The sequence below is a fragment of the Nilaparvata lugens genome, chromosome 10, assembly GCF_014356525.2.
Source record: "Nilaparvata lugens isolate BPH chromosome 10, ASM1435652v1, whole genome shotgun sequence".
Taxonomy (NCBI): Eukaryota; Metazoa; Arthropoda; class Insecta; order Hemiptera; family Delphacidae; genus Nilaparvata; species Nilaparvata lugens.
The window spans coordinates 22226446-22245962 of record NC_052513.1 but is presented as its reverse complement, the minus strand read 5'-3'; the positions used below and the strand labels follow the sequence as shown (position 1 = coordinate 22245962).

The 19517-nt window shown below is 33.9% G+C and overlaps 1 long non-coding RNA gene across 1 annotated transcript; it reads right to left on the bottom strand.

Moving 5' to 3' along the window:
* Positions 1 to 2854: 2854 nt before the first annotated feature.
* On the bottom strand, positions 2855 to 7295 carry LOC120353316. Its single transcript, XR_005572296.1, has 4 exons — positions 6574 to 7295; positions 5597 to 5756; positions 4416 to 4515; positions 2855 to 3020 (listed from the first exon to the last, which is right to left on the bottom strand). It is a non-coding gene; the product is annotated as an uncharacterized LOC120353316 (long non-coding RNA).
* Positions 7296 to 19517: the final 12222 nt, after the last annotated feature.

The following is a 19517-nucleotide window of genomic DNA, read 5'->3' as shown; positions in this document are numbered from 1 at the left end:
ATAATTATTGGATTCGGACATTATTCGGTAAATATTTCGGACAGCATTACTGAATATCGTATTTCAGAATCGTATTTTTCAGTATTAGTGGTTGGTGTGATAATTCCTTTGGGAAACGTTTTTCAGGATAAAATATTCTGTTATGAACGTGACAAAACAAGAGCAATATGATCATCATGTACGGTGTAACGTCCTTTTTGGTGTACATATGCCCAGCTGGCAGTAATTGGTAGAGCAAATGAGATTAAAGAATTTTTTACGTTCACTCCTGCTGAAATAAAAATACCACAGTGTTCTTACCAGCTCTTCAAGGAGCTTGTATAAAATTCTGCCCTCAATCGCTGCAAACTGTTGCCATTTTATCAATCTACAATAATTCTTACAGCTGCTCTGGATGACTCTGCAATTATAGATGCTGAACAGATAGACAAATAAGGGTTCTAAATATTGTGCAAGACAATATGGTATCGACACCAATCCAACTCGCCACCATCCGACAAGGGGTCAGTAATGTGAGATTATACCAAGTGGGATCAAAGGCGACACCTGATCAGAATTCCTTATAATTTATATAAATTTATAGTACTGCTTCAACTTAATTCTATGACCCTGTGCTTCAGTCAATTCAATTCCGATAATGATGCTGACCAATTTAAATAAATCTTGAGAACGTAATATTTCTGAAGATTTGATAATAAATGCTGTATATCGCTGATATATCCAACACATTCGATGAAGAATGTTGTTGGTTGATAATTTTATTAATTCATGTCAACAATGAAAAAATGTGCTAATACGAGATTGGTCATGCATGAAGACAGGACTATAAATGAATGGTACACCATTCAACAAATAAAAATAATATACATTACACAGAGATTCAACGAGCAATAATTGACCGAGCGAAGTGAGGTCTAAGATTCAAGTCGACGGTTTGGCATTTCTCTTAATGTTTAAATGTTTATATGTTTGTATGTTGCGCATTTACGGCGAAACGCGGTAATAGATTTTCATGAAATTTAACAGGTATGTTCCTTTTTAAATTGCGCGTCGACGTATATACAAGGTTTTTTGGAAATTTTGCATTTCAAGGATAATATAAAAGGAAAAAGGAGCCTCCTTCATACGCCAATATTACCGTAAAAATCAGACTATAGAATTATTCATAATAAATCAGCTGTCTAGTGGACTATAATACTACCCGTTCAAAAACATCGAACATCTTGAAAATTTATCTTTCCATCAACGTTAGTAGACAGTTGACTATAATACTACCCGTTCAAAAACATCGAACATCTTGAAAATTGTATATTTCCATCAACGTTGTAGACAGTTGCAGCCAGACCTGATAACAGCGCTCACACTCACATTCCGGAACGACTCGTCACGGTACGATAGGACAGAAAGCTCTATGTTTATTAAGGACTTTTTCTATAGTAAGGTCCACGTTATAATGAGAGTGTTTGCTTAACTTTGGAATTGCTATACTTGTCTATCATTCGACGAAGCCGGTGGTACTATCCTATTCTAGGTCAACAACGAAGCCAATTATTTTTTTGACAGTGTAGAAATATAATTAATTAATGCAGAGAGTCGGCATCGCTATTCTCCTCTCTTTATCCACTGTCATTATAACGTGAACCTCACTATAGACATTTCAAATTGATAAATTATTATTTATTAATTTTTGAGAAAACATAACAACAGGTCAATGTAACTTACTGAGCGCGTGGTCCACTGTTCACAGAACTACTAGTAAAGTATGAAACAATAAAATAATATAAAAACAATATGAATCGAGGATATATGCAAGAAAAATATCACAGTAGTAGCTTACTAAAAATTGTATTATGCTTATTAGCATCGAATAATAAATCTTGTATTTTTATCAGTGTATAATATATAAAAATATGGCTCAATCTGTAGACTTGCTTTCGCTTGTCGAATAAAATTTATCTATCTTCTATCTATATCTATAAAAGGCCAAGTCCCGACAGACTGAAATCACACCACAGCCCAAACTACTAAGCCTATGAACTTGAAATTTCGCACAATTGTTCATGGTAGCCTCAAGACATCCACTAAGAAAGGATTTTCAAAAATGTTCCCCCCTGAGGGAGCTGGGGCCCCCCAAAAATGTGTACTTTTTAACTGCTCATTGCACAGTAAAGTCATGAGGAACTTTTTTGTTCAGCTACGAAAAAAAATTAGATCTATGCAGGAAAATTCCGATCAGGAGCACAAGGGGTGCAGGAGAGAGCATTTTTTAAAAATGTTCATGTAAAATTACACTACAGCTCAAATTGATTGGCTTACAGACTTAAAATTGTGGAAAAATTATCTCATAATATTGTGAGAAAATTATTCCACAGTATTGTGAGAAAATTATTCCACAATTTTGTACAAAAATTTTTGACACTATTTTACAATATTGTGAGAACATAAGGGTACAGTTATACTATGTGCAAGCTTGCTCAAATAAGCACTTTCAAGCTGGTACCTAGTGCCAACTTACAGGTGAAATTTTTTTTTCAAATGGATGAAACACGTTATGATGTGCTCGGAGAGAATGGTACTAACTCTGCATTATTCATGGATCATTTCTATTCTCTCTGTGCATGTCATGAGGTGTTTCTATGCATGTTACCAGATTCTGTTTTTACCTGTAAGTTTTCACTACCAGCTTGAAAGCGCTTATATGAGCAAACTTGCTCATAGTGTAACTGTACCCTCATTACACAATTTAAAAAAATATATTATAAATAGACTACATTTTTGCAATTTTGTAAATTTCAATTAATATTTTCAACAATATTGAGGTTTCAGGGATTGATTATTCAATTAAAAACCGTAATTATAATCAATTACTAATTTATTGTTTATGATATCAGTAAATTGAACATGTAGACACGTTTTATGATCTTTTCTGTCACTACTATTATATTCTTATCTATTCGAGAGGTTCATCTTCACAATCGATGTCGAATATTGTTATTGTAGCTGGTGTTGATGGCTGATTCCTGGAAAAAATGAAAATAATAAAAAAATCAGAAAGAAACTAATTCAAAGCAGAAAATATTTGATCAATTTGTTTTATTAATACTTAATGGTTATAATTGGATATGAAATCATAAACTTGTATTTTTTATTGATAGAAGTTGTAGAGAATCAGATTCTGAAGAAAACGTTGAATGGCGGTGATTGTGTTAAAGTGGCTCAAATTTCAGAAATCCCGATCGGAAGAAGACAAAATAGTCAAACCATAGCACATCTGAATCAGTGTTTAGTCTCTCTATTTTGATCATTTGATAACAATTCCTGAGTCTTGGGTAAGTTTTACACAATCATGCCAATCAACATTCCCTCCAGAATGAAGTTATAGCTAGAGTACCCAATAAAAAAATTGTTGGTTCATGAAAGACAAGGTTATTAAAAACAAGGTTATTCCGATTTGAGGAAACTGAAAGTGATGGGGAACCCGAAAAATAGTACAGATCAGAGATCCCGACTACATTTGAGATCACGACTGGCGCATTGAAAATATTAATCATATTGAGCTTTCATGGCTCATAACATCCACAAGGTTGCTTTAATAAAAAAATTATTGATCAATTGAGTTTTACATTTTTACCAATGTTTTACTAATAATATCATGTTTCTGTAATGTTGAAATCAGATCTATTTATTAGATTCAGTCCAAGTAGAAACCAAGTGAAGTGTTCTATTTTGAGAAGTGTAACAAGATTACAACATAAATGATATTATTGTCTTGCTGAAAAGACAAGTGCATGCGCACGGTACTAGAATTTCTGATCTGTAGCACTTTAAAAGGCCGGGACACATATAACCGCACCGAGCCCGTGCCGAGGTACGGCCGAGCTACGTCCGCGACACGGTGATGATAGTAGGAGAACACACATATCCGTGCGACAGCCGAGCGGCAGCAGTGTCTCAGTTCTGTAGTGCTACTGTGGTCTGATTTCTGAATGTGTTAAACTATTGTTAATAATATAACACTATTAAAGCTTGTTACTTGTGAACCTTTTGTCCCGGCCAAAAGTTTACTCTACCCACCCGATTTTCATTTCGTCCCAATATCAGGCAGTTATGGAACAACCTTCTTTTTAATAACCTTGGGTGAAAGATGCTTATTCAGGAAACAGCTCAATACAGAGTGAGTAAAAAGTTTGAAAACGGCTTGATACTTTTCATAGAGGTGATTTGATGGTCGGACGTAGGGGATCGTGCTAATATAAAAGTTCCTATACTCAATCATGACATTACAAATTTGGTCTGCTATCTTGGCTCAGTGATATTGAATCCAAGCTCTTTTTTTCGAATGGGAAGATTGTCGTGTTATACATGATTCCAATGCTGTTTTTCAAGAAAAATTGAATTGTAAGATTAATGCTTACATTTTGTCCAACTTGGATTGGGCTTGTGCAAGCCACGTAGCCGCTTTCAACTAGACCTGCTTCAATTCTGCCTTCGGCCAGCACCGGTTTGTAGCAGCTGCTGTAACAATAAAATTTATGAGAACACTAATCCTATCACACATTACTCATTACAATGCGAAAGAAAAGTATAAAGGACAAACAATGTATGAACAAAACTACTTTTTCTAGGTGGGATCGGCTGGAAAGATAAGATGAGGAGGAAGAATATTTTATAAATCATGGTTTATCATGTAATAGGCAGATTTTAGTAAAACATGAACAGGAAAGTGTTTAGAAAAACCGATAAGAAGTCTGGGTGAAATAATTTGAGAGGAAAAAGTGAATCTTCTGAGCATGTTATAAGAAAATTGTAATATTAATGTATTTCCAAAAAATATCCATTATTCAGTAATGGAATCATGCTTTTTATTATGTAGAATTAACGGTGCCCTACAATTAGTAGGCCTAACACCTTGATATTCTAGAAACTCGAAATAGAATGAAATATATTTGGATAAAAGTCCAAAGTTATCTCTAGTTTTCCATATAGTATTTCTTTATTGGAAATTGAAAGCTGGTCTTGTTATGCATGATAGGCCTATCACTTAACTTGCTACCGCAAAGCAAGTAGGCCCCGCCCTCGGAGGTTGAAATGAAGGTAACGATTCTATTCTATTCCAATACGGAATTTCAATATGAAGTGAATGGTGAGAACCTTAAATCAATAGGACAAACTGTTTCAAAGCTATGTGGAGTGTTAATCACAGACTTGTAGCTTACTACAAATCAATTGATATTTCCAATACTAATTAATGATCAGCATTATAATGACCACCTCCCAAATTGAAAAAAATCAACTTAGAGATTCAATATTGCAAATCCTGGATGGAATGCCTTCTTTTTTTATTAAATAGAATAGAATGACTTTTTCATTTTAATGACGTGGCGAAGTTTGGACAGTAATGTCCACTCAACCACGGTGTTTGTGGATGTCATGTTTAATGGCGAAATAAAGTTTTTGAGTCATACAGTGAAGTAGAATTTTCTATTCAAGTGGGATTTTGTCCGACTGATATTGATATTGCAAAATTAGAGTTGTTTAAAAAATATAAAGCAAGCTACACAGTGAACTTCAAAAGAGAAATTAGCTGAAATCTTACCAATCATAACTTCAGTTATCAGAAGGTCCTTGAAAGGTTTTTCTCTCTCTTATGGTCGTCCTTGCTTTGGATGGTGAGGAAGGGTCACCAGCTTCCCCATGATACTCATGATTGTGCGCCCTTCCGAAGCTTTATCGGCGCATGACGCGACATACGTCTCCTTTGAACAATGAAAAAAATACTTCAGTTGAAGAATAAAATCAAAGTATTCTCAAAGGGATCAAGTATGTCTGATGAATTCATAATGTAACCTTTGATTTTTTGCAATTTCCCAAAAAACTCTATTAAATAAGAGATTATGTATGTGAATCATTTTTGTTCTAAGTGCTAAGTTCGGTTCCATTTAGTGGAATTTATAGGTACGGCAAAAAAAAATATTGTACTAGGTGTTTGGATTTAGGATTGAATTCGGAAAAAATAATTTTAAAGTTAGTGATTTGAAAAGATTTTGAAACGCTGAACATTTGAAAAAAAATTATAGGCTCTGATACTCTTATACCGATGGAAATAAGAGACTAAATAATTTAGTGTCTAATTATTTATTTTTAGCTTGAACCTCCTTATTATCCCCCAGTCATACAATAGCCCACAAATTTGGGTTGGGTTATAAATTATAATTTAGCCCACAAATTTGGGTTGGTTATTATAATTATTTATAATTATAAATTATTTATAACCCAACCCAAATTTGTGGGCTATTTATGACTGGGGGAAAATAAGGAGGTTCAAGCTGTAGGTCATATATTACAGCTTACTATAACTATAATGTGTATTCAGGATAGGTAGAATTCAACTGGTCAACCAAAATAAATCAACTAAACCCACCCTTATAGAGAAAAGATAAAACACAAGCTACATATATAATATAATAATGTATATTATTTTCTCCAAGCTACCCTATAGTAGGCTTAATTATACTTTTATCAGTCTAACTGATTCAAACTTCCATAAATTTAGTAATATTATTGTGTACTTACATTGATGATAGAAGATCACGTGACTTCAAAACAAATAAATGCCTGGATAAAACACTGGAAACAGGAAATGTACTCTGTATTCAATACGTGATGAACTGAAACTAACCCTTGCGACTGCATTAGACAAGAAGATCAAGTCCAATAACTATATAGCAAAAGGCAAACGCAACTCAAAAAGGCGCGAAAATACTTCGACAAGGAAGGAGTGAGTTTCGAGAGAGAGAGCACGGCCGTGGACAATGGTGAAAGTTAGGCCTACATACTATTACAAAAGAAGGAGCTTGTAGGAGGGGGAGAGACTCAGACAATATACCGTACTAAAAAGTATAGCAATAGAAGACAACCAAGAATATGGCGGAACTGCCGAAAGATCTCGTTGTCCAGTGAGTGATTTATTCATTTATTGTAAAAATATCTGACTGCTAGTCGTTTTTTTCTAAAAGAAAAAAGGGATTTAATAATAAGCAGTTCGTGATGGAAAACAACATTGAAGAATTCAATAGAAGACATTTGCAGTTGAAAAGAGAACATACAGCGTAGGGATTACGGATTAGATTAGATTAGATTAGAGTTCTCTTTATTCATGCAGGCCTATGTTATGTTACAATATAATACACTGCTGGCTTATACACTAATTTAGATTGAATGGCAATATTTCTTATTATTGAACGAATTTTACAAGATATGAAGAATTAATTAATGAGAATAGAGATTGAATGCAATTTTTGAATAACGATAATTGACCGAACGCAGTGAGTTCTATGTTATAACTCGGATTTTCTTTCGTCTGTCTGTATGTAATGCATTTACGGCCAAACAAACGCGTTGATAGAATTCTATGAGATTTGGCAAGAATATTCCTTTCTTACTGCGCGTCGATGTATACACCAACTTACACCTTTGTCTCGATATGGTGTAACTAAAAACTATTTGCACTCAACTTCAAGCCACGAAATAAAATTGTAATTAAGAAAGAAATGTTATTGTTGTGATCATGCTCTGATCTGATCGAATAATAAACACCGATTCTGGTAGAAGTAAGTATTCCTGAGAAATAAGCGATTCTACTACTGAAAAACTTTCTGTACCGGAATTCTAATATCAAACCTCCATACCTACAATCTGATAATTTCATATTATAATAAGAAAACTATTTTCTTGAGCTTCGTGAAGCCAGTGATAGTTAAGCCAGTTACACACATCGATTTTTGGACGTTTGATTTTTTGCTGTCCTTATGAAATCTACCAGATTAAACGAGACTTGAAACTCTTGAATACATTATCTGTTTGCCAAGTTATGCAACTGTCGGAAAAGTATAATTATAAAATAATATCCTCCCCATAATTACGCGACCGGAATAAGATTGATACGATATCAGAGAAAGTGCAAAATGCTAAAACTAAAGAAGACTTGTAAAATGCTGTGAGACCTCAAAATTAATCTATATGGTTCAAATTAGAAAAGAGATAAAAAAACTAAATTGCCATTCATCCCCATTTAAAAGGATTCTCAACTCCGGCTACGAAATGATCTTGGCAATATAATTTCGCTTGTATTTATGCTAAAAACTAAGCACCTGAATGAAGTGAGTGAGGCGTGAGCTATTTTCTTTCTCCTTCATGTTGTGTAATGAAAAATCATGTTGTATTGTCTCTTGTGTGATAATTATATTTTACAAGCTCATTCCAAGCCTTGAAGAACCACAGATTAATCTAGAATCACTATGATTCTCAAAAATGTAGTAATACCAATGATTGAATTGACTCCTGTACAGGGGAGTATCGTTGGCATAACATTTGCTGTTCTCACAACTTTACTTGAATTGGTTCCTGAGTTTCTTTCATAGAATTCAATTCGATATCTCTAATCCATTCCAATACTAGACCATGAAAACCAATTTTCGAATCATAGTCTCAATCAGAACCTTTGGATATCGATCTTCTAGTAGTTAACAGAACCAAAATGCAAAGAGTATAAAAAACCCACCAGTCTCTGGTGGTAGGGCTGTGGTTGGGTGCAAAGTAAATTCTGTTATTATTGTAAATGGAAATAAATACGAAATATCTCCACTTTCGAGGTGAATTTCATTTCAAAGACTGGAGAGATATCGTCTATTTTTCTTTCAGTCTCCAATTTATCATAAGAGACAATACAGTAAGTTAATATTCTTTGACATTCAATATTTCGATTTCCGTTAATTGAATCAAGCGACTACAATGTAATTGAAGGTATTTAAGTGCTCTCTGATTAATATATAGATCTACTGGGTAGATTAATTGACTCAGTATGTAATAATTAATAACTTGATTGTTGAATTCTGGAAATTACTACTTATCACAATTTCCGAAAAACTACTTTATGGGTTGTGATGAAACTTATTATTTCTTATACATAGAAACATTAAAAATGAAAAACAACAGCTTTCTAAGATCCTAGATGTTGACCAATAATGCAGCTTGTGGATATAATAACTTTAACTTCAAGAAGCTTTCAGGACTGTTTTCAGAGACAAATATTGTTGAAGCGTTTGAGTTATATAAACTGTGATGAGCTTCTAGCAAATAATGTGATACAAATAAGATACTTTTTTCTCCTCTCAATACTCTCAATATTATTATGATAGTTTTTGTGATATGTTGATACACAAAATTAACGATGCATTTACTCCGCATGTGCTGGAAGTTTAGGTGTAATTGATTAATACAGTACCGTATCAATAATGAAATCAAATATTGGGCTTATCGAGAAGTAATGACAATCGTTCAAGTATTTAGTCTGAATCGTATCTGAAAATGACTCTTCAACATCAGTAGCAAGTTCTATTTGCACAAAAGAGGAAAATCTATACAGGTTTATTTCAACATGAAATTCAATAGTGTGTCGTCCAATAAAGTATGTAATGAAAACATTTGTGGTATGTTGGGTGTGCTTTGTAGATGTGAGATTCTCTAAAATTATAATTAGTAGATAACCCGTGTTCCGCAATGGCAGTCTAATTAAAAACTGGACCTACTGAAATATTCAAGAATTCAAAATAGGCCTAAAACCATCCTCGGTAAATTAAGAATAAATATGCAAAATATTTCAAGTCAATCAGCTCAGTAGTTCTGGTGTGATGATACGTCATTCGTGAATTTCCTGTCACCTACGTCTATCTATTAGCCAATATTATTTCCTTAATTAGGCTATAATTTATTATAGATAACTCTAAAACATCAACACAGACAAATTATTATCGTGATTCACATGATACGGAAGATAATTGAATGAAGATCTAGAACTTACATGTAGGCCTACATTATTTTGCTGTAAACTTACTATAATCTTGATACATAGGTACTATACATTACGATAGGAAGAGAGTTATGAGAGTTTCAGCAGCAAATCTTCCAAAAACTAGTGTCACAACCTCTTTCATCTACAAAAAGTGTTACAAAACTGTAGTGTGTTCTGTAAAATGTTATTGCCTTTCTATTATATTTGCGACACGTTTCCTACAATCAAACTTCTATATTATGCATTTATAATATTTCAAACGTTAATTCATTCTTCAGAAGTTCATATTTCTTAACATTTATTATGTTTCTATAAGAGAAACTATGGAATATTATAGAAACTTATAGAAGATTAGAAAAATCTATGCAATACAGGTATGACTCATCCAATTCAGGTATTAACGGTTGATATAAGTGAACAGTTCACTCACAACTCAGATTACGAAGTGACAGTGAACTCTATACTAAATAGGCTATGTATCGTTCATGTACTATAGCCTACTTCAAATTATGGAACAGTACTGCGATGTACTCGAAACGAAGAAGCAGTATTGGGCTACAGTTTAGAATTTAGTTTTCAGTAGGCTACCTGCCAGCAAAGACAAGAAGATTCTCAGCCAAAAATCCAGTTATATAGTGGTGTGTCTCACTCTTTTGAATTCTGATCTATTGATGCGAATTGGAATCATTGTCTACTTTTCAACTTTTTCTATCCAGAAAGGTTTAGAAGGTCCCTGCTTTGTAAATACTGCAGCTATAGTTGAATAGCTTTAGTTATACATACTAGGGATAGTGGGCAGTTGGATGAGTACTTATATATACAGGACAAAACATCTTCTCTCGCTTTCTCTATCACTTCTCTCTCTCTCTCCTCCCCTCTTGCTTATTCACCCGCTTTCTCTCCCGCTTACTCACTCACTCAATCTCTCACTCACTCACTCTCTCTCTCACACACACTCTCACTCTCTCTCTCTTTCTGTCTCTTTTAATTAATTTTTTATACTTTGTAAAATTTGTTCAATAATTAGCATTACCGTAATTTATGTATAAGCCAGTAAATATTGTAACATACAGTACATAAATAAATAACTCTAATCTAATCCAATCTCTCTCTTTCACTCTCTCTCTCTCTTTCACTCTCTCTCTCTCTCTTTCTCTCTCTGACAACTATTTGCTGAAACACGGCCGATTTATGTAGTTACATCACAATATTATATTATCGTTATTTAAATTGCATTAAATCTTCATTCTCATTCATTTATTTTTCATACCTTGTCAAATTTGTTGAATAATTATCAATACTGTCATTTTAATGTAAATAAGTGTATAAGCCAGTGTATATTGTAACATACCTAAGTAAAGAACTAGATTCATTCTAATATAATCAATCTCTCTTTGTCAGTTTGTCAGCCTTGATCAACAAGGAGAATTCAAACCAAAGTCTAGACTTGTTTGACCCTTGCAATAAAAGCTAAATACCCAACAAGCCATATTCGAGCTCGACTCCAACAAGTATGTCATCCTTGAACAAGAAGGGTTTGCTGATTTCGATTCAAGTAGAAAAATTCAATGGGATTTTGATTAGACTTGAGCGATATTTACATTATCATTCAATATTGTGACAAAGTTATATTGATATTATGTAAATATCGCTAAAGAATATATATATATTTTTTTTTGTAGCACGGCCAGAAAAAGACAAACTTAAGTACTAGCCATGAGTTAATTCTATAGCTTTGTTGACATTCTTTATTTTTTGTTGATATTTTGTGAATAAAAATCACGAGTTGATGAGAGATGTGAGTAATTCCTTATATTTGATCCAAATGGTTATTCATATTGTAGTAGTCGGGGTCATTGCAATCAAAAGTAATTTATTCTGTAGCTAATCAATTTCATACGTATTGATTTTAACATAATGGAAGTGATTGAGCTACTCAAAATTAATGGCTTACTGGTCCCTCATAGAATTAATAGTATAGGCCTATTCCTGGTGATTGAGCCTGTCTTTTTTCAGCGTTGACTATAATTAATAATGAAGCTTTATTTAAATTTTACATTTGGCTCAAACAAAAGCATCTCTAAATGGAGGTAGAATGATAAGGTTGACAACTTTTAGTTCTGTTGTTTTATCTTTTTTTTCAAATCACTCTCAAAAAGATCATGTAGTACCTACTATTGTGTTTGAGACACCTCTGGCGCTACCATAGTTCCACCACTATTCTGTTACATAATCCTATCTCTTGCAGTCGTCAACTATAATATAATAAAGTAAAGAACTGGCTTATAGACGTACGGGATTAGAAAATTATATTTGACGCATCATCACGTCTGAACTACTGGACTGATTAACTTGAAGATTTGCATATGTAGATTCATAATTAACCAGGGATGGTTATAGGCCTATTTTCAAATTCTTCAAAATTTCATAGCGTCGAGTTTTCAGTTATCGAGTTACAAAACAGACCCTTGCAGAGCACGGGTTCCTGCTAGTAATTCTATATTCCAACAATTAGCCCAGGCAACGAAGACATAATAGGGAAAAAATTCATGTATAAGCCAAAATTGGTACAGTTGTAGGGGGTGGCTTCTTGAACAGTGGTGCTATAGTGGGAGGGGGGTCTAAAGGTGGTGCATTTTTTTGTAAATAACTCAAAAACTATGGCCTCCAGGAAAAAGGTTGTCATTGAAAAATTGAACTACGTAGAATTCTCTACAAAAAAGACCTCATGCACTTTTTTGATAGGATCAATAATAGTGAAGATGTAGAGTGGAGAAAATAGGGGAAAATATTCATTGTACAAAATTACTATAGTTTATGGTTACAAATTCTACTTATACTACTACAAATAATAATAATAATACTATGTGGAGTTTTCAATACCGGTTTGTGCAAGTGATCCTAGTGAATGTATAAAGGGCTTAAAGTAAAGATCATATGTAGGCTTTACTGATGCTTTCAAAAATGCCGAGTTGCGAAGTTTGTTCAAATTTTCTTGCTTTGCAGGAGCATGGTATGCAGCCAAAAACAGCTTCTCGCCAGCCTATTCAATAGTCTCTGGTGATGTTGAGGGATCTGTGAAGACAGCAGAGATGTCTCGAGTGAGTTCAGGTTTTGCTTTGAAGATCTTGACCATTCCCACTTTCGTACCTCTAGAGTAATACTGCCACATCTCCAAACACCTGATTTTTCAGGAGAGCGTTTTTAAAGTTTTATCGATCATTTTAAAATATTCATAATCATCTTAGAACAATTATGACATTTCATAATTCAAATATAATTTTACAGCGAGCTTCTAGTCTCTGAAATCCAAATTTATAACAAATTTGATTGTTTCTTCATCATAGAAGTAATCTCCTAAACCAACACACCATTGCAATCAGTGTTATTGGTGAATGGAATTCAAGCAATTGAATGTTTTAACCAACTTACATTAAGTAAGTTAGATAAATCAATCTTGAAAGTGAATAATATTATGAGTATAGTTAATGATGATGGTTATAATATTATTATTGATAATTAATAATAATAGTAATAACTTGAATAATAGTAACACTAAATGAGACATTCAATTATATACTGTGGGATTATTCTTCAACAACTTACATTATTGTTATTATCACTCTTATTATTATTATTATAGATATTGATACTCTCAAATATTTGAGATACTCTCAAAACTAACTAAAATTGGTGATTGTTTTTCAATCATAGAAGTTACTTCTGCACTAATGCATGCTAATAATAACAGTACTGTTTTAATTAAGTATAGTAAGTTTTAATTATGAAGTCAACTCTACTAGGAAAAAAAATGATAAAAGTAGTGTTTTAAAAGATAAATAATGATTGGAGATTTATTTAAAATATTTATTTTACAAATCACTTTCATCAATGAAAATGTCATCAGTTTCCTCAACCAGTAGTTGTTAATCATCAGCTTGATTATTAGCTGGTGCACATGACTTAAAATAATTGTGATGCACTGTTGGAATTGCCAAGCTTTCACAAAGTTCAAGTAGGTCCCTGTACTTTTCTCTTGAAATTCTCGGTGCTTCATTGTAGGCATCTTTTAGAGAAGTGGTTACTAGACGTCCTGTCCTGTCTGTCGTCTTCTCAGATTCACCTCCTTGAAATGTTGTTGATCATAATCGGTTTTGTAAAAAAATCGATTCGGTTTGTCTTTTTTGACATTTATTACCTTGATGTCATTTCATCCCACTTTCTCATTATCATCATTTATCCCCCAATTGTTTCCTGCTTGTTTTGCAAGATCTTTGAAGTCTTTGATATCCTCAGTGTTGGGTTTATTCACAATAAAAGGTTTGCCCGTTTTTTTCGCCCCTTTTATGATGCCAGTCCACTGAGCTGGTACATAGATAGGCCCAGATTTCAGCAATCTCTTCTTCTCCTTCTCAATAACTGAGTGCATGCAATCACCCTCGTTCTGCGTATGACCCACAACCAAAAACTTATGTGTGATCTCATCTATATCTAGATGAGCCACTGCATGACAATACAGAGCCACCATTGCTTTATTTTTATTCTGCCCTGCACAGTTATCAGAGTAGAATATTATATTCTTTTTCTGGCAGAAATTTGTTAGATAAGATAACACAAAAGAGGCTATTTCATTGACCCCTCTTTTTGCTGAATTTTCGGGCCAGAAATAGCAGTGTCCTTGTTTCTCTTTTATATCAAAGATTGTAAAATTGTAGCAATTCAGTTTCCATTTGTAATAAAAAACCGACACCTCCACACAAGGAACAGGAAGTACTGCCTGCAGATCAAAACAATATACAATGGTATCTGCATTGTAGATTTGATGACTAACTCTTTCTCCTTTCTACTCAAGGTTTTATTTTTCTCATGAGTTTCAAATTTCTCCAATAAATTTTAGGGTAGAAGTGGTAGGTTTGCATAATTTTGAAAACCCCTTAAAAAATACCCCTTTAATGAAAATTCGTAGCTCCGGGAACAAGAATGGTAGAATCCTGTGCATCCCCTTAATCAATTGAAATCTTATTCTCTTCAATTTTGTCAAGAATGATTTTTCTTAAGAAACTCAAGGTTCATGAGATAAAATGGAAAAATTGAAAAGAGTCTGAAATTTTTGGGTTTTTTTTTGAGGTTTTGGGGGTGGAGCCGCCCTCTGGCGTGTCAGAAAATTCCAGATTCGAATTCAGCGCCCCAAAATACATATAGAACCATCGAGAAAAATTCTTTCGGGGCTGTTTCCTGAAAAACGACCATTTGACTGGACTGATTCTTAAATCTCAGTGTTTGAGTTTGGCCTTCAGTGGAATTTAGATAAAATAAATTATCTTTGGAACTTTGTGCTTTCTTGTAATTACTTTTATGTAATACTGATATTTAAAATAATTAAATTAGCATATGGAATAAATTGAATGTCTATAGAGAATAATTCTGTGGCTACTCAAATATTTAATAATCATTAGCATTCTTAATAAGACTTTCCCTAATCTTCAATTAAATGCACAAGTAATTATAGATCAAGCTTGATTTTCGAATATAACCTTCAATGAGCTAGCTTTCTTATATTTATGAATTCGTAGCACTGAGGATCCTCTAAAACATTTTATAACTCACGTGCAAAGATTTTTTCCAAACTTGAAGATGTGGCATGGATTCTGCCTCGTGTGTCCTGTGCCTTATTAGTCTGGTGGGCTCATAATGTCGTCTTCTCCAGTAGGGAAAAAACTAATTCAATAACTGTTGTCATACAACGACTTCACTGAGTTATACAAAAATTTGATTAATAATACAATTCAAAATTTAAACTTTGGCATGAATTACTTTAAATTAGGGTTCAGTCTGTGGATCTCAATTTTTGCTAGTGACTCTGGTGACCTCTGGCAAGCATGTAAGAGATCTACCTTTCGTCTTTTCTACAATATTCCCTTTTTCCAAATTAGCATCTAATTTTAATACTTGTCATGATTAGTGGATTTCACCAAATCCTTATGATGTAATTTGGCTCTAGCAAATAGCAAATATACCATTCTTTAATAAATAAATATTTTTCACATTCGAATCCGGCCCCATGCAAATCATATTAATATATAAATTTCACAATGATAACATAATTTTACAATTATTAAAATAGACCACGTGGTGGCTTTTTGAAATATATACTTTTAGTGCCTATCAAATACTTGACTCTGATTGGTACATTGCTATTTATTGTACAAAATGTACTTCTGTATTACTGCGCTCATAACTAAATCTCATTTTCCTTTATTTTTATTATGATTTTCATATGTTTTGTTTACTGGTATTGATACAATAAATATTTTTGTGTTTTCTCAAACGTTTTATGTCCCTTATTTGGCATGCTAGAATTTATAAAACTCCTTTGTCCTCGTTTTATTGAGTACTGTATGCTTGCAATTATTTTGTTTGTAGGTATCTGACTGAATTTCAGATATACGGCTTGACCGCTGTTGATGTTGCCGACAGGCACTATTACCAAAGAAATTAACCTCAACTTTTTATTATTATTTCTATTAAATAATTAAAAATGATATCTATTTTTGTACCATTGCCAATAATCATAGTATTTAGAATCGTTAATAATCATAGTATTTAGAATCGTTAATAGTCATAGTATTTAGAATCGTTATTATCTTATCTATTCCATTCGACTGATAGTACAGTTGATGATAATGTTTCTGGTTTCTTACAATGAGACCTAGCAATTCTTTTTACAAATAAATTTGAGGTGTACCGTTATAACGGTAATTATATAAATTGTCTCATATTATTATTGTTATTGCTGTTGTTGAATTGTGCGACACTGGAATGAAACTGTCAATGGATAAATTAATGAGTGCCATCTCGTTTTGTATAATTTCAAAATCTTAATGATTCTGGAGTGTCTCTACTTCAATGAAGTCTCTTCCAATTAACTCATCTAAGAAACTGCTTTCATGAATAGTACTGTTATTAGAAAGAGAGATTAGGTTCTCATTTATATGTTATGTTTTTCGAAAGACTATCATCCTAACACTTGAGATTTCTGTCACTTCGTCAGACATTACAAAAGGAGCTTGCAATTTTAGTGTTTGAACAAGACAGCCATTCAATATTATTTAATGCTATATTATCACTGGGAACAGTATTCTTTAGAAGTACAGTACATTAGAGACCACTTGATGCATCCTCAATTTGATGCATTTCAAAGACGTTTCTCTCGTGGAAGTTTCCTACTTCGAATGCAAGACTTTAAATTTTCTGTGGGCAAAAGAGCTGCAGGAATTGCTTCAAAAGCATTAAGAACTTTCCATTCAAAACACAAACAAGAAGTAGTTTTGTGGAGGTGAGAAGTAAATTGCTCTAGCAGTTTGATAATGAAACAAGAATTGCTTTGATTCAGACCTCAATTCCTTCTCTCAATTCATGCACACAAAATTCACACATTGACAATTTCCCTATCACTCTATTACCCCCTATCTCTCTTTCCATCAATTTCGTTTCCAATCTTAATTTTTATTTATTTCTTACACCTATTCCTCATTCTCTTCTCCTCTTCTCCTCCCTCTTCAATACTTATCTGTTCCTTCTTTTCCAACTGATTCACCACCACGGTCCCCTTCCCCGCCACTTGTTTCTCTACTCACCTTTCTCGTCCTCAACCTCAATTTCTCTCCCTCTCCTCATTCCTCCCACCAACTTCATTCTACTCCACTTCCACCCCCCCTCTCTTTATTGCTTATCTTGTTTCTCTTCTCGTTCTCATTCCCTTTCTACCTCTCCTTCTCTCTCCTTTCTCCTCCTTCTCTCTCTTTATCATTATTTTCCCCTCGTTTTCTTGTACTAGTATCTCTCAAGCTCCTCGATTACCCTCATCTCCTTCTTTCTATTTGATCTTTGGTTTCTTGATCTCTTTCTTACAATTTTCATCGTTAATCCCCATCTTTTACCAAATTTTACCACGCTTTTTTCTCCATCAGTTATTTCCGCCACAATACCAATATTTTTTGCTGCTCATATTATATCCTTTCTCCCGATTCATTTACAATAAGACAAATTCATTTTTCCTTCACATACTTCTTCAATCTTCTTCTTACATTATCATCCACATTTTTCAATCTCCCATCTTGATTCCTACTGCCTACTCTTCCGGAACGATATTCTCCTCCCCTTTTCCTCCACCTCCTAATCCTTCTCAACTTTCAGAACCACATCCCTCCCTCCTTCTACTACTCCTTCTCCTCACCTTAGCCCCTACCAACTCATTGTCCTTAGTCATTCCTCAACATTCTCTTCCACTATTCTTTCTCCACCTCCTCCACCTATTCCTTCATCACTAGCTCATTCTCCTACCCCTTCCTCATCTCTTCCTCTTCGTCCTCCTCCCTATTTTTCTCCCTCTCCTATTCCTTGTCCTCGTACTTCTCTTTTGGCTTCTCCACCCCCACACACTTAGACTCAATATCCCTCTCACCTGCAATCCCCATCATGTTAATGCTCCTTCAGGAATCTTTGTAGAATTACTATTAACTCTACTAACTACATCAACTAACCGTAAGCTATTATGCAGTACATTAGTTCTAAGTGGTTGTTGGGAAGCAGTAGCCTACGCATTCCATACTCCAAGTGCGATCCCAAATGAATTGCTTGTGCAACGATTGATGATTGCGAGAATAATTCATTCAGAAATGCAATCCACTTCGGATCATTAATTAATTGATAGTGCACTTCCCTCGGACGATGTCGGAGCTACTTGAAAACGTGGCAATGCTCTACTCTACAATTCTACAACACAGGATCAGAGTTTCGGAAATTAAACATCGACGAAGCTCTGAATCTAGTTCATATCGGAGCACTTGAATCACCGAATTCATCATGATTCAGTTTTTGATTAAGTCAGAGAACGGTTATATACTATCAATCAGCCATAAAAAACTTGACCCACTGAACTCGTCAGTACTTTACTCTTCTTCACATTCTCTTTTGAAAACGGGTCACATAAATATCTCTTGGAAACTGGAACAGTTCACAGGGATGATGTGAGTCAGGAACACATCGAAATAGGCCCACAGAGCAGAGATATCCTGCTAGTGATCCCAGCAAAGCTACAAGGAAACGGAAATAGGAGATCAAAGAAACATTGGTGGACCTATTCAGTATGTGAGGGTGTTTCATGGGGCGTACATCGCATTTATCGTTTCAAAAGGTTTCTTTGAATTTTTTGTTACTTTTGAGAGTTACTTCCGCCTTACTGGAGCTGTTTTCGATAACATATTGCCATCATTCCAGGAAAAGATTTGAATACCCTTAGGTTTTACAGAGTTCATTCCCTGGCTCCCAGCAAAAAATTAACTATGTGTTTTCTTGGAAAGGCTGGTGTTTGAGTTGAATTGATATTTCCTTTGGTTTCAAATTATACCAACTTTCTTGTGTAACCTAATCATACGAAACGTGAACTAGTCGACTTCAAGAGAGGACTAAAGTTGTTCTACTGTAAGGCACAAAATAATTACAAACATTTCAAATTTAGAGCACGCAGAGATTTTTGAGGATATTCTATTTTTTATAGGAATCCGTTATTATGTCAAGAATAGTTTTCTTTTGGATAGAATTTAACTCTTGTCGAAAAAAGGTGACATAAACTTGCATGGTTATGCATATACTTGCATATACTTTG